General features: G+C 41.9%; 1 protein-coding gene and 1 long non-coding RNA gene across 8 annotated transcripts in view; both read left to right on the forward strand.

Annotated features, from left to right (window-relative positions):
• LOC122527020 overlaps positions 1-9665 on the forward strand; it is a 20501-nt gene extending 10836 nt beyond the window's left edge. Inside the window, exon 3 of the long non-coding RNA XR_006306264.1 lies at positions 9654-9665. This is a non-coding gene — a long non-coding RNA (uncharacterized LOC122527020). The remainder of the gene's footprint in view (positions 1-9653) is intronic.
• LOC122527015 (putative polypeptide N-acetylgalactosaminyltransferase 9) overlaps positions 1-15784 on the forward strand; it is a 264654-nt gene that overhangs the window by 223343 nt on the left and 25527 nt on the right. The gene's annotated exons all lie outside the window — the stretch shown is intronic.

Consider the following 15784-nt stretch of genomic DNA (forward strand, 5'->3'; position numbering starts at 1 on the left):
AAAAAAAAAAAAAAAAACAGACGATCTTATAGTGGAAGGGGGAAAAAATTGAATGGAAACGAATTTGATAAAGGATTTCATATATTCCGTATATTCCGCTGTATATTATTCTGTGTCGAATAATATCGAAAGAATCGAATGATTCAGTGCTCTTTTACCGAACGACCATTTTCACGCTTTTCAAACGTTGTTTGAATAAAAACTACATTTCCAATCTATCACGCCGCTTCCTTCATAAATAACTCAACCTTTTCCATTACGTATGATGCGCAAACAACAACTTATCAAAAAATTCGATAAGCTTCGTCTTTGCATTTTCAGCGTTCCCATCGATCGTTCCCCGCTCGAAATAAGCGAGTTGATCAAGCTCTCGTTCGCTTTTCACCCAAAAAATCGATAAGTTTGTTTCAGTCACGCATTCTGGACCGATACCATTCTTGTTTCTTTTTTTCCTTTTCTCTTTCTCTCTTTTTTTTCAAAAAATCGTTACTATCAGTCGTCGAGTATAGACACGACCCTCGACTGATGTTTGCGGTCATCGGGCAGTCCACTTTTTTCCCAGGAAATCGATAGCTTCAATTTCGCTACGCACTCACCGCGACGAGCCGCTTCATTCTCCCTTTGGAAACCGGTATTTTTGCACCCTGGCTTAACACACACAGGGAACCCCTGGTGGATACATCGTGGTCATCTTTCATCTTGTCTCTCCTTTTTTCTTTTTTCTTTTTTTCTTTTTTTTTTGCCTTTCCCAGTTGCCGTGAAAATTCTCGTCAAGATTACAAAGTTTCAACTTGACCATCGCGTCCGCGATCAATGAAATGTTGATCATTTTCCTTCCGGCGTCTTCGAAATGATACGATCTTTGCTCTCTCTCTCTCTCTCTCTCTCTCTCTCTGTCTTGTAGAAAAATTAATCCTACGAAGAACTTTAGACACTGGTTAAATTGGTTAAAAATGAGTCAAGTCGCTCTTTAAACTCGCAATCTACCGAACTTGATTTAACCTTAATTCGGGAACTTTTGGTATTCCATAAGTTAATTAAAGCAGCTTCTTTCGGGGCAGTCGAGATTGCTGGAGCCCTGTTCCGTCTATTTCCGTTTATCTTCGTTATCGCGAAGACTCGCGTCGGGAGTCGAGGTTCGAGAATTCCTTTGGATAAAATTTCTCTGCCAAAAAGTCATTTCAAAGTCATTATCGAAGTTCGGCGCCGATTCGAAAGGCAGAGGCGGAGGCGAGATTAAAATTAAGCCGGGGAAAGAGAAGCGCGACGGAAACAGAAAGGCACGGAAAGGTTCGCGTCGGAATCGACGTTCTGAGGTGGGCTAATTCGGATAATTGAATGAATTATGCAAACAGCAATCAGTTGAAAGCTAATCCCAGCATTGAGCGGTATACGGAGTAATTCATAAATAAGACGAGATTCTCCGGTTTCTTTTTCACAATCCTATCCCTCCTGTTGCCTTTCACCTCCGCTCTTCTATCTTTCTGTGCTTCGAGCATTCATTCGAAGCACCGAGGCAACTCTTGAACCTTCTTCCTCGCCATTTTATAGGAAATTACTATTGTTGTTGGTCTAGAAGAAAGAAGGGGTGTCTGTCCCTTTAGACGAACTAACCAACGACGATTTAATCAAACATAAGGTGGGCCAAAAATCACTTATTACTAAAATGAATCCGTAATCTTTTTATTATATATCTTGCTCGATCTTTTTCGTACAGATTAAAGTGCACTAATTCAAGCTTGAACTTAAATTTCATTTAGAATTAATAAAATTCGTGTTTTCTTATATTGATGGTAAGAAACTTTTTCGGCCCACCTTATAGATTCTTCGAAGAACGAAAAATTATCTCAACTGAAGGAATTAAATTCGATTGCTAAATCTTTCCTTCTGTTCGAAAGTTTCTATTTCGGAATCCGTCTTCTGTTCTCGTTTAAATATAAATGAAAATCAACAAGAATTAACCTGCTATTCCCATCGAGTGCTCCATGTTTCCGAATTTTGCGCGGCTGCACATGCACAGAGGAAACGTAAGCTCGCGAACGAGCTTCCTCGCGCTCTGTGTTTCGTCTTCCGGCGCGTTTCCAACCGCGAGATCTTAATCATCTCCTCGATAATAGGTCACCGAATCCAAATAAGGCAAATTAACGAATTCAAATATGCGAATGATTACAGCAATCGATCATCGGGTTGCGAAAAGTTACAGAACGAGAGAATAAAGAAAACGATTGTGTAAAGTATGGGGATGGGGAGAGAATGAATAGAAAGGCGTATGTTGCGCGTAGAGGAGATGCCAGCGTGCAGAGAAGAGAGAGAGGAGAGAAAGTTTCGCGACGGCGCAAGCTCGCATTCTTCGCGTGGATGAAGAATAAAGAAGCACGAAAGTTAGGCATTCCCTTTGGCGGAATTTCCTCTGGGAGCTGAAGATCAAAAGTTTGAACGATAGGTCGATATGATAATAGACGAAGGGTAAAGAGGAGGAATAAGGATTGTTCAAAGGTGAAGAGAGTCAGTTGTGTAATAAGTACAAAACGCAAGAAAGGAGGGACGAAACGATATCGTTCCGGATTCCTTTTGACTCGTGATATTCGGGGTTAAAGTCAAACAACGCCGTAGAAATAAAAGAGTAACATAATCGGTTAAACTCGCGTCTCGATTCTCCTCGATTCTATTTCCTTCTTCCCTTTCGTTTCCGATTCTTTTTCGTTCTTTTTATATTTCCCTCTTTTTTCTCTCTCTCTCTCTCTCTCTGTCTGTTGGTGTTTTTACCTTTATCTCGTGACAGATAAAATTCCGCGGTATTTTTTCGTACGCGCTTTAAATCGCGCCGAACTGCACTCCGAACAAAGTGTTTCGAACGCGAACCGCACACGCGTATGCGAGTTATTTTTGTACTTTTATTGGTTTTCCTTTTGTCGGCGCGCGCTCTCCTACGGGGCGAGGGGGAGGGCTTTCGCTTTATACGCGTTTTATGGGCTTCGGAAAGCGGCAAATGCGTGGCGTATAGCCGTTGCTGTTATTGTTGCTGTTGCTCAAAGACTCCGACTTCCGTACTCGAAATTCGGCTGATCTGTCCGACCTTATTTTCGCGTCGTTTTTTTAGCGATCTAGCTAATCTGTCATGCCTGTTGTCTCGAACCTGGGTCGATTTTCTTGGACACGAAATCCACCTGCTCTATCCTCCTTTTCTAGACCGCTCGTCTTTGATTCTTACGATCGTGAAACCTTCCAGCAAATCGTTCGTCGAATTCAAAGAACGAGATTCAGTAAATTCTGTCGAAGTCATCGTTTACTCTCTTCCGCACGTGTAGAAAGGTAGAAACTTTTTCGAATTTTTGGGCAAACAGAATGTACCCGTTTGGTCCCGTCTCAGATTGGAGGATTCGAGGTCTGCTCGACGTCTGATAAGGGGCGAACCATCTTTCATTACCCGCATTACCGATCAAATCGTTCGTGCATGTGGTCCACGCGACCGATTTCGCTGAGTCTGGTCGACGTCGTTGGTCGAATTCGCCAGAATAGGAAGTGACGCAATCCAGAGTCTTTCCCCCTTGGTTCCTTATCTTGGCCACGCAGCTTATTTTTCGACGATTCGACGAGATTTTTTACGAGCTCTGTCACAGAGAGCTTCACGGAGAGAAGATTCGAACGTCAGGATGACGTCGGATCTCCAGTTTAACGTTCAGACGCAATTTTCAGTTCCTCTAACAAACGATTGTCTGACAATCGACGCTCAAAATTACAAATTGCACGCCGACTTGACGTTTTATTCCAAATATACGCTACGATATCAAAGTATCGTGGACAAATGCGTACATAGAATGTCCCATGTATGTACATACGTGTTACGTATGCATGTCCAGAGAGACGAATCTACATACGTGTAAAATTGCATCGAAAAGGCAAGAGTAAAATTTGTTCGTTTTCGAGAAAATTGAGTTTGAAAATTTATACTCGAATATACTTGATGTCTCGGCCAACTCTAGACATGATAGAAAATAATAATAACAGAAGGTTGCTCTACATGCGAAAATATAAAACGTGGAATGAAATTTCTCTGTTTTGAGAAGCTCTCGATTTTGAAAATTGATCGAACGTATTCAGAGCGTATTCAGAACGTATTCCAGTTGTCGAGAGTATATACTCGAATTGATCGTGATTCATTCCTTGGAAGTAGTTCGAAAATACCATTTTTAAATTAACACGCAATAAAAAAAGAACGCTTGACGGGCAATTTTTTGAAAAAGGTAAGCTTGAAACGTTCTCGTGTCTATGAAATGGACGAACGAAGATCTCCAGGATTGAAATTACTTGCCATTTTGCAACGAAGCCTACGACCAACTTTGCCCAGTCGGGAAGAAAGTTCTCACGAACTTATTGGCCTAACCTAACATGCAGTGTATCGTTAAAAGTTGTTCAAGTTACATGGAACGACGTGTCGCGCGTGAAAGAGGCAAACAACGAAGCGAAACATGAAAGTGGAAGGGAATTCGAGGTGCGAGGTCGAAGAATAATCGTAGCCATTCGAACGTAGCGAGCCAAGAACTAATAAAAGCCATTCTTTTCGAGCGTTCTATCTTCATCGGGCTGGAAGAGGCGTTGCGACACGTTTCCTAGCCCCCGAGCAACCGATACCTCGTCGTATCGACGTTTTTCGATAACAAAGGGCCGATAACGGTGTATTTCGTGCTCTCATAACGGCCACGTCGATTCTCCTTCGCTATCACGGTTTCACGTGATCCGTCACGCTTATTAAACGTCGCAAGTGCGACGAGCGCGACTTTTATTTAGCAGCTGTACGTGGCCGTCCTACTTGCGTCGTTTATTCATACTTTCTCGCCCCTCGCCCCCTCGAAATTTCTAATTAACCGTTCGGGATTCATTTCGACCGGATGGTCGCTCGAAAGAATTGGAAATGGAGAATTTCGCCGGGAATTTGAAGAAGAATTTCGTTTCGAATGGGGGAAATTTACGATCCTTCGAACGAATCATCGCCACAGTGAACAGCGAATTGTTTTTATATCGCGTCGTGTTTGTTAATCTCGCGTGCAAATATATTACATGTCGGACAGCTTTGCACTCGAAATGCTCGAAACACAGGTATCGATTTCCACCGCCGGATGCTACTGGCGTTATTTATTTTTCCATCGGCGGAGCGATTAATTATTTCGTAGACATTGATTTACCGTCACTCCGGCAGATATCATCGGATAATATACTTTCGAAGACACTCTGCGTACACTATACCACGCACACGCTATAGAGAGAGAGAGAGAGAGAGAGAGAGAGAGAGAGAGAGAGAGAGAGAGAGAGTCAAAGATCTGAGATCATATGGTGAGAAACGGTGAGAAAATAGTTCTGATGAAAAATCGCGCGAGTCACGAGGCAAATGAAAAATTCATCGCGACTAATTGCAAGTCGACGATCACTCTTCAACGTCATAGACTATCAACTAATTTCCCATCCGGGCGGGAACGATGTTACGGACGGTCCGGCCGGTTGACTGGAAACTTTTAATTCGCGGCACACTTGGGCCAGGCATGTGTGTGTTGTAGACCCGATGAAATTTAAATGCAACCGCTGGACTTTATATTCATGACTCCTCCAAGTTGCCAGTTGGGACACGGGGGTATGTTTGAGCGTTACGCGCTAAGTAGAAGCTACCAGAAGCGGTACCAACCGGTCGGTTTTTGCGGTTTACTCTGGCCAGCACGCGTATTAACCCGCTTTTCATCCATTTGCCAGCCACGAACCGGCTAATTTTCTGTTCGAATTAAACGGCGCGTGGACAACTCGTCGTATCGCCGGTTCCTCTCAAAACGTGAAACGAAACGTGTTCCGCGTTTACTTCATACCAGTTTCCTAATAGTTTTCCTGATTTCCCTGCCCTCTGTTCAAACGCTTCATCTCCTATGTGCGTACAATGTCTATCAAGATTCGTTATCTGCTAAAATATACACTCTTCGAGCGAAAGCCGAGTATCGCAGTATATCGTGGTAAGTTGTGCGGAAAGGAGGACTCGTAAATAATTTTACTGCCCTCAGTCACTGCCCCCTCAGGACATCATGAACTGTTTTACATTATGCAACGTCTGTTTAAGATTGAATTCCCTTTTATGCACGTGCAATACGTCATCTAGGTTCCTTTTGAATTAATTTCGTTCGAGACTTCGCTTCGAGACGTCTTTAGAAAATACAATTAGCTAAACTGAATCTCGTTAATTTCTCGTTAATTTCTTAGCTACTTGCAGAAGCAACTTTCATTGCTATTTTTACGCAGATTGCTGATTCGATGAATCGACTATCGATTTATCACGAAAACGCCATTTCACCATCCACTTTTCACGGGACTTGCAAATATTTCACGGAAACTTGTGAAATTGGTGGTGCAACGCTGGCAAAATAGTATAAAATATGTATAGTACAATACGAACAATACAGAGCCAAACTTCAAATTTATTCTAAAGATTCCTGATAATTCAAAAATAAAAAAATTTCTGGTATGGTGCTGCACAGTCATCCCCTTTATAATGCACTTTGTTTCGATCGGATGTCTCACTCGACTCCCGAGATATGTTGGATAGAATGTGTCGCGTCTCACACAGGCCCAGAAATCTAAGGTCGAATACTATAATATATTAATAGCATAATAAATTAAGTACAACAAACACAATATTTACGATGTAAATATAAAAGTATAAATCGTATACGCAATATGCAATATACAGTGTGAATGGTATTTACAATCAACAGAATGCATATAAAACGTGTCAACAGACATAGTATATTTAATGTATAAACTATATCGATAGTGTATACAATAAAGGCTCTGTCAAGATATTAATATACTGTACTATATGTCGTATCGTTACGTCACAATGAAATTAAATTAACTGCAACATTCGCATTTAATTTTAAATCAAAATTAAACACAATACATGCAGCATAATTGAATGCAATGAATACAAGCCATATTTTATACAATAAAGACTCTGCCAATGTTTTAATATGTTGTACTGTTACATTACGATACAGTAAAATTAAATTAAATGCCAAGTATTTACATTCATTCACATTTAATTTCAAGTTAAATTTAAACGCGATACGTACAACAGATATAATTTGTATAATGAAGACTCTGTTAACATGTTCTTACATTGTATGCACGATGACGCACATTAAAGATAAAAGTGTCCTGAGACTTTTGGAGCGGGAGTGAATGTACCTACACACGTATGGTGGTCGCGGCCGCGAGGAACGCTGATTGTGAATGAGCGGCCGAAATTCCAGGAAATGCGCTGACCCACTTTTCCTTCCTCCTCGAATTACGCACGTCGCGCCTAGTAATAGTGGCGGTAAAAAAAAAAAAAAAAAAAAAGAAAAGAAAGTGTTGACTCAGCGTCTGCGTGTGTCCTGACCACGCGACACATGCTGTCGCGGCCAGTTATGGCAGGTGAGTGAACGGGTGCGAGCGAGAAGTCTGAGCGTGCGCGGAAATATTAAAAATTACAGTGTCCTCTTTCAACGTTATCGGCGTTATCTCGAGAACGGAACGTCGTATCGGGACGAGTCGAGAAGCATATCGCACTGTTTTGAAATACTTACATGTACTTTTTACGCCATCTGGTAAGATCGTAATCGTTTGTTGCAAAAATTTACGAAATAAGACAATGCCGACAATGTGAATATAATGTATTATATTTGATCGTGGAAAGAAAATGTATTACAAATGTACACTGCACTGCCGGACGCTTATAAATGTAGGAATTCCGGCTTGAGACCCAAATTTGTAGGAATTTTGATAAAAAATGGTTGTTTATTTAAAGTTAGATAAAGAAAATTCGTTCAATGATGATTATAAAGTGACGTTTTACGCTATTTTCTTCATTGCTAAACTCGCTAAACTCTCAACTCACTCTCTTTTCTCCGACTTCTCGACACTCATTGCCTTTTTTCCTCATCTGCACAAAAATTCGTCATTCATACACACATCCACACAAACGCATCCATACTTAATATCCTAAACGTTAGGCCTGGAGGGCTAGCCATAAACAATCCCAAGTCCCAGGCCTAATTTTCTCTACAGTTTATGGTACACCACTTGGGACATTTGCAATTATTGGGCACTGGAAAAATCCCAGAATTTGCCCATCCCACATAAATAATATACACGTCGGCTAAAACAAACAGTTTCCGGTGTTCTTTTCGCCGCGAGAATCACGTGCGTGGGGCGACAATTGTCTCGCTCTTAGGTTTCTTTCAGGAAAAAATGAAATTTCCCCACAACATTCCCAATCGTTCCGTCTCATTCGTCACGTTTGGTTCCGCACACGTCGAAACAACCGCGAAACGCGTTTCACCAGCGACGATCGCGGTCGCGCGTATTTAGTTTACAGAGATCGGTTATTAGCCAACAGCGCGAGTAAATAATTTCGTGTTTCGTGGCTTGGTCATTCCTCGGAACGCCGATGACGTTTCTCTGGCCGCGGCCTCCCGTCGCGTCGCGTCACGTCGTTTCAATCAACGTATGTATATGTATGTATATGGATTATACCGTAACGGCCATCGAGCGACGTGTGTTCACCAATCAGAAACATCGCATTAATCATAAACAGTCTGACAGGTTCGTAACTCGCGAGATGAATTGGTCGCGCGAAATTCATTGACGCACTTAAACGCGAACAGTTAGTTGAACCCTCTGGCCATCTTCGCGAGCGCAACGCGCGTGCGCGCGCGATCGAGTTCAATGCACACCGAAGCTTAACGGAAGTGCATAAATGGCATACCGATGTGCCCGCGGGGAAACGGTTTAGCGCATCGCGTCAGCTGGCAATCGGATTATGCGCGAGTTTTGCCGTGGGGAGGAGGGAAGTGAATCAAGGATCGAACAGGCCTTTCGATCGAACAGGTGATTTCAACTTCGTTTTGCATGTTCGGAAATTATTGCCTCGTAAGAACTCTTTGTGTCTTTCGCTGACAGTCGAAGCAGACAGTGTCGTTGTGCTTTCTAACTGTCGAGTTTGATGAATGATTGTGAAACGTTTTTGCCATTTTTCAAAAGAACCGTTGGGTACGTTGGGCAAGTTTTTTACCTTCGCGACGAGTAGAATACAGTGCAAAACGAAACGACAGGTTCTCTACGTGTATTTCTATCAAAAATGTAAACTTCATCTATGACAGTCACGAACGAACGTTTTTTTTTTATTAATTAAAGGAACAGCTATCCAAGACAGACAGCCTTAACCGCGAGGACGGATAATTGAGGTGAGAGGCGTCGAATTCTTGGCAGCCTGGTCTGCCATTCGTATCCGCGGTCGTTCCATTAAAGCCCGCGTTCTCACTGGAAAATGCCCCCTTTCTTTCGCCCCCATAAAGTGGCATTAATTACCCCTTCGAGGCGCCGCCTCCCGGTCGTCTGCCGCGAGAGATTTTCGTTTTCTTTGGAATTCGGGATGTATTAAGCGAATGGCCCCAGGCGACCGTGCAATTTCGAACGCATTAACCAAACGACTCTCCCAACCTTATGCGTCTTTCAGCAATTTTCAAACTGTTCGTACAATCGTTCGTCTATTTTGCGATCTCGACTCAACTTCAAAAATCCCCTATAAATCGTGTAGAGAAGCAAAGAGAGATTCGTCGGTTCGAAGTGATCCGTAGATACCGCTGCATTTGACGTTTAGGATAGCTAAATCTGGCGGCCGGAGGGAAATATAGACAGAACTCGGCGGAGTGGGTGGTGGGGGAGGGCGTCGTTGCTGGTTTAAAACTTCTACATATCCCGGCGTCGCCGGTTTTGTCCCCTTTTCTATCCCTATTCCCGTTCATTATTAATCTCGCTGCGCGAAAGTTGGCAACGCCGAGGCATTAATCATGCCGGTGCATCGTGGTAATTCCGTGGGACCTACTAATCACGGGGGCAAGACCAATTAATTCGTGGCGACGTGCGAGAGAGGGGTGAAACACTCGGCTGGACAACCGGCGCTGCCAGCCCCCTCCGCCCCCCGTTGTCTGCGTGCGAATTTTCGTTGCACTTTCGTCCATTTCTTCGAAACATATTGCAACTCGCGTATTTCTACGCGAGATTTCACCGTGATTTAACGCTAGAACTACCGACGAAAAAGTAAAATATTTGTAGCAAAGAAATGAACGTGCAGAATACATGACAAAGTTATCAGTACAGTGAAGAATATAAGCTTCTATCAATATATTTTATTAAAGATCACTCGAGTATTTAAAATATTTAAAAACTAGCGCATTTAAAAATACACTGCTGTGAATATACGAAATTTCCATAGAAAATTAGAAATTCGTCATGTTGACGCTTGTTTCTTCTGTGCATCTGGTGAATTTGTCAGAGCCCAGTCGTTTTCTTGAACTCGAATTTTATAGTTCGACGTTCGTCGTAATTTTCGAAGCCAATCGAGCACTAATCGACGATCAGTCCTCGATATAAAACTCGCAGCGATAAAGAATCGAAAAGGGAGAGCCTCAGCGGCCCCTCCGTTCGAAGAGGAATTCCACTGGGAAGAGAAGCGCGGAGAGTCTGGTTGGCCGTGAATCTCCACGGTGAAATTTCCGCCGATCCCATAACTTGCCATAGTACGAACCGTTCTGAGAGCGTCATTGCCTGAAGATTCTGGTTGACGGGTGAAGAGGAGGCACGTCGACGTTTCGGCCGCGTGTCTCTTCCTCAAGGTCCATTAGCCGCGAATCTGCTGCGGTTCCAGAAAACCGTTCGACCTGGATGGCTGTTCGATGTCGTCGAAATGACGCTGCTGGAAAAAGAAGAAGAAAAAGAGACTGGAAAGGAAGAAAAAAGATGAGAATGTGTGTGTGTGTGTGTGTGTGTGTGTGTGTGTGTGTGTGTGTGTGTGTGTGTGTGTGTGTGAGAGAGAGAGAGAGAGAAGGAGGTAGGAAGGAGAGAAGGAAGGAGCGGTAGTCTTCCAATAAGCAACTGGAAACTTGGACTGGCTCCAAACAGGAAGTAATACCAGGCTTTCCAACGGGCCTGCCAGCGTCTTCGACAAACTGTGCCCTGTCTACAGCAATAGTTTCACGGCGGTTAACGAGGACCATTGTCTAGAGATGCCAATAATTATGTTAGTTCGCTGCAAGTCTTGACAGTCTTCGAACACCGGGATAACGAGAATGTTTCTTCGGTGTGGGCGGTGTCGAAGGATTTGAAATTGATCGGTGTGGATAGATTGGAAATCTGACGACGAGTCTGACAGATGGTTTAGAGAGCGTTTAGTCTGCCATTCGGTTATTTCCACGCGAGACAGATGTCCCCCCCCCCCCCCCCCCAGCCTGGCGTCGTGTGTCTTAAACTGTGATTAAAATCATACGCAATAGGCAAAACAGTGCAAAACAGTGACTTGTAATTTAATTGTTACGTCTACAGTCAATTGCATCTAAAAAGAAATGATGCCTTGCCAAGCTAGCAAGTTAGAATTTTCTAAATTGAAAACGTACCCATAAATACGTCGGAGTGAAGCGAACTTTAAGTAAACTCTCATAATATTTCAATATCAGACACTTTCTGTCCACATTAATTAACCAGAAAATAAGCTGGACGTGATGCATTGTGCTCGTGCAAGTACGCAACAGTATTTCCCAAAGTATTAAATGTCCGCCCTCGGAGAGGTGGGACTGGGATTTTCAGAATAAAATATGAAGCACTAAAAACTTATCGTCGCAAGTGTTCCCAGTCTCCTGCGATTATTTACGCTGCTAGCCCTTTGCGAAAATACTTACACGGTAGATTTAAAATATGAGGAACGACGTTTGCGCGAAAAGCTTTTAAAACATTAATGAGTTTGTCGCAACGAAAGATGAATTCTCATGGAATTTAATTTCGTTTAATTATCGAGAAATTCTCGCCGCAAAATTTGTTGAAATATTTATCAAGTTGTCCTCCGAGTTGCCGAGCAAATCTCAATTTAAACTCATATTCATGCCATTATGTAATGAGGCTCGTTCGATTTCATCTCGTCGAATTACTTTACTTTGGCGAATTATTTTTCAACGGGAATTCGGACACGTTAGAGCGTTAAATGATGACGTTAGCACCGAGATTCGCGAGTTTCGCGGTCGAAAAGTCTCTTTTGTCCCGCGACGTGCAGCGAAAATCCGCCAAAGAGAATTCGCGTGTAGAAATTGGATACAAACGAGAGAGCACTTGTTAGCGACGCTAATCATTCTAACCGGCGTTTAGCAGTGACGAGAATGCTCATTCGTTGCGAGTAAACAAAATCCACAGTGGCCTCGTTTGAAATTATATTGCGAGTGTGTCTCGTCTGTGAGCTTAGTCGGGCGTGACCCAGTATTTCATTAGCGATATTGTTTCTTCAACGAGAGATTTCCCAAGAAATTTCGAAAAAGTTGAACGCCTGACGGAACGATTTGTCTTTTCAAAATTTGAAGTCTTCATTCCGCTGAGAAACAGAGTTTCCGATGAGCAAGGAGAGAAGAATTTTCGTGGCCCAACTTGTCTGCACGCAGAGCTCAACAAGCAAAGTTAGCTCTGTTTGCTCAAGTAGTATAACGATTAGAGTTCGCTACCGCGACAGTTCATTTGTTTTTTCGGCGTGCTTCGGACAACAGTACAAACGAATTCGTAACGAAACAATCGAGCGACACGTGCAAGCAGTCGTAGCGGCGGATTCATTTACTAAATTTTAACGAAAGTTTCCATCCTGTTGGCGACAAGCGCATGGAAAAAAGAAGCTTCTCTTTAGGAAGCTTTCATTTGAAATTCGCCTGTTTCGCGTGTTCCTTGCCTCTCCCTGTAAATTGCAATGCAATTCTCATTTTTTAATTTTGCAGTTGAACCTGACAGAGATGCGCTTATCTCTGCTTTCAATTGGAGCAATTCCAACTTGAATAATTTACTTTTCCTGTATATATGATGCTGTTTCAAACTTGATATTAACCGTTTCGTTTTCACATTTATTTATCTCGCCGCGTTCACCGTTTCCAATTTTCAATAACGTTTGTGCGCTATTTGGTTAAATACGTTTGACAGTATGGTTGAAAAAAAAAGAGAGGGGGAAAATAATATCGATAGAGGCGCATGATACGTATAAAATATAGGTGTTTGAATTACCTTGACGCGGTTCACTGAGTTGTTCTGATTAAAATCCATAAACTGCCGTTGTTTTCGATGAATCGTCATTGAAAACGCGGGCTGATAGAAGAATTTATTGGCCATTTATTAGCGCCGTTACGAAATATTCGCGATACGAAAGTGACGCAGTTTTTGATGGTTAATTTTAATGGTTAATGTCATGATGGCGCGAATTCTCTGCATTGCCGCTTTATTTATAGAGCCCCAGTGTCGATGACCAGATACGGAATTAACTCATTATTTGTCGTAACGCGTTCGGATAATGTACGATCATGATTTCATCTCTCAAAAAATTTAAACGGGCATTGTAAGAGGAGGGAATGTTCATTAGTTGCTTGAAATATTCCCCACGGTTGCACGTTTTACCTTTCACTTTGATCGGGGTTGGCATTTTACGATACTTGAATTGTTAATTATCAAATATTAACCAAAATGGAACCCGACCCCGTGAAAGCTCGATGCACATTGAAAAATCTGTTCGTGTCCTCTCAATTACTCATCCAATTGATTTCTTTTGGAACGATCAGCTTGCCTTTTACCAAAACTAATGGCTCCCTGGATTCCTTGATTTTTCGACTTTCCTTTGATGATTCCTTTCCTATTCCAGTTGACGAGAAATAAGAGAAAGAGTGAGAGAGAGAGAGAGAGGAAGGGAAGGAGGAGATAAGGTGGAAACCACATTTCCACGACGTGGAAAATGGCAGACATGATATACACGTATCAGCGCGTGTGCAGTTAGCGTTTCTGACGTTTAGGTTAATGTACACGTTTGGTACGAACAGGTACCATGGCTTGCTCGCTCATGTGTTCCCACTGTTACTTGAGCGTCAATGGAAACACGAGATACATCGTTTCCGAGATCTTAAGAAAAGAAACAGCTTCCATCGAAAATGGAATGGCTCACTCGCCACTTTCTCTTTCTTTAAGTAATCTGTGTTTACAGGTATAAATTTGCATAAATATTCGCAGTCACATTTGAAACTTTCTACAAATAATGCCAGGCAACAACAAGTATTGTCAATACAACCTCGAATTCCGGCGCATGAAAATGAGAAGTGTCGATAACCGCGGAATTAATAATAGTAATATTTGATAATTTTCGCTTTAGCCTAGCCTCGGATATACTCGCACACGATTTTCTCGACACGATTGCGTGCAAAAACTGCCATAACTTCAGCTGTATTCGTGTTTACACGCATTACTTTCTACGCGACGTTAGATATATTTACTTCATCACGAAAAGGTATTTCTTTTACGTTCACGATCCGTCATCTGCACCCCATGACCATTAGAAATCTTTATGGGACATTCCATGGGACACCGACAAGGATTTCGATATTACACCGATCGACTGATTGAAGCGAAAATTTATTTGACGCGTCGTTTTATCAAGATACCGCGGGACCAAAATCTCCCAACGAAAATCAACTGAAAATTACAGCTTCTTCGATTTCAGCGCCTTTAATTTCTTGATTTCTTGTCCTTTACCAGATCGAAAATTTTTCGACTAAAATTTTCCAAGTATTCAAAGATTGTAAAATTTAGTATTTTTGTCAGCAGGACGTGATTCTTCCTCGTTTCGACGCTTTACACGAAAAATTAATATCGTGCGACGACGAATAAATAAAGTTTAATCTCTCTGAAACTCGGAATTTATTTTTGTGACGTGCGACGAGACTCTACTTTGAGAACTTTATTATCCGGCTTATTTATCCGTGTTTCAATACATTTAATAGATTTAACGAGATACCTTGTTGCTCGCGTTTAGCTGATAATTTCGTATTTATAATCGAGTTAACCTCGTTTCGGAGATACTTCGTAAAAACAAGTTCGATTAGCAATCACGCGATTTAATGATTAATCGATACGTAAAGGATTAATTTTGTACGCGAAGGTTTCGGTAGTGTATGCATGGTACGTTGCAGTCTGACGAGGAGCCAAGCGTCTGATTTATCACTGGTTGAACTACTGAGAATCGCTTTGTTCGCAAATTCACAACGATGATATCTCCGTTTAAAAAACGGTTTGCGTTTGACGCGTTCAACAGCTAAAGAGAGTTGAACACGTTAAAGCGTTTCATAGATGGAATTCTCAATTTGATCATTTTAATACGCTGACAACTGTCGTTAAAGATTCATAAATATTCCATTTCTGTCATTGTCAGCAGACCGATTTTTGTCATTCGTTAATTCCGGTGATTCCGTCATATTCGTGTGAAAAGCGAGCTACTCGTTTTTGATTTGAACATTTAATTTCTTACGAGTGTTTATCAAATGAAATATGTTTCTTGTCCTTCTTGGTTAATAGTTTTTGTTAATTAATTAAACATTGTTAGTGTTAAAAGTTTTTTAAACAATATCTACATGTTTAATGTTATAACGTTCAAAGTTGTCTGATATCAATAAAAGTTATTGACGTTTTTTGCGATCAAAATAAATTAGTTCGACATATCGTCTGACTATTACGACACTGATTCCACTGCGCGAAAATATTTCTAAGAAAATTCTCCCGTTAAATTTCGTAATTTCGAGGATCGAGTCGACGAGACGAAAGGAATTTTGTGGTTCACAAATTAAAGGCCAACGAGATTACGCGCACGAGAGGGAAGCGATAAACGACAACTTGACAAATTAACTATTGCGACGCGGGACGCGCAGATGCG

This window comes from Frieseomelitta varia, unplaced genomic scaffold (assembly GCF_011392965.1).
Source record: "Frieseomelitta varia isolate USP_RPSP 00005682 unplaced genomic scaffold, Fvar_1.2 scaffold_207, whole genome shotgun sequence".
Classification (NCBI taxonomy): domain Eukaryota; kingdom Metazoa; phylum Arthropoda; class Insecta; order Hymenoptera; family Apidae; genus Frieseomelitta; species Frieseomelitta varia.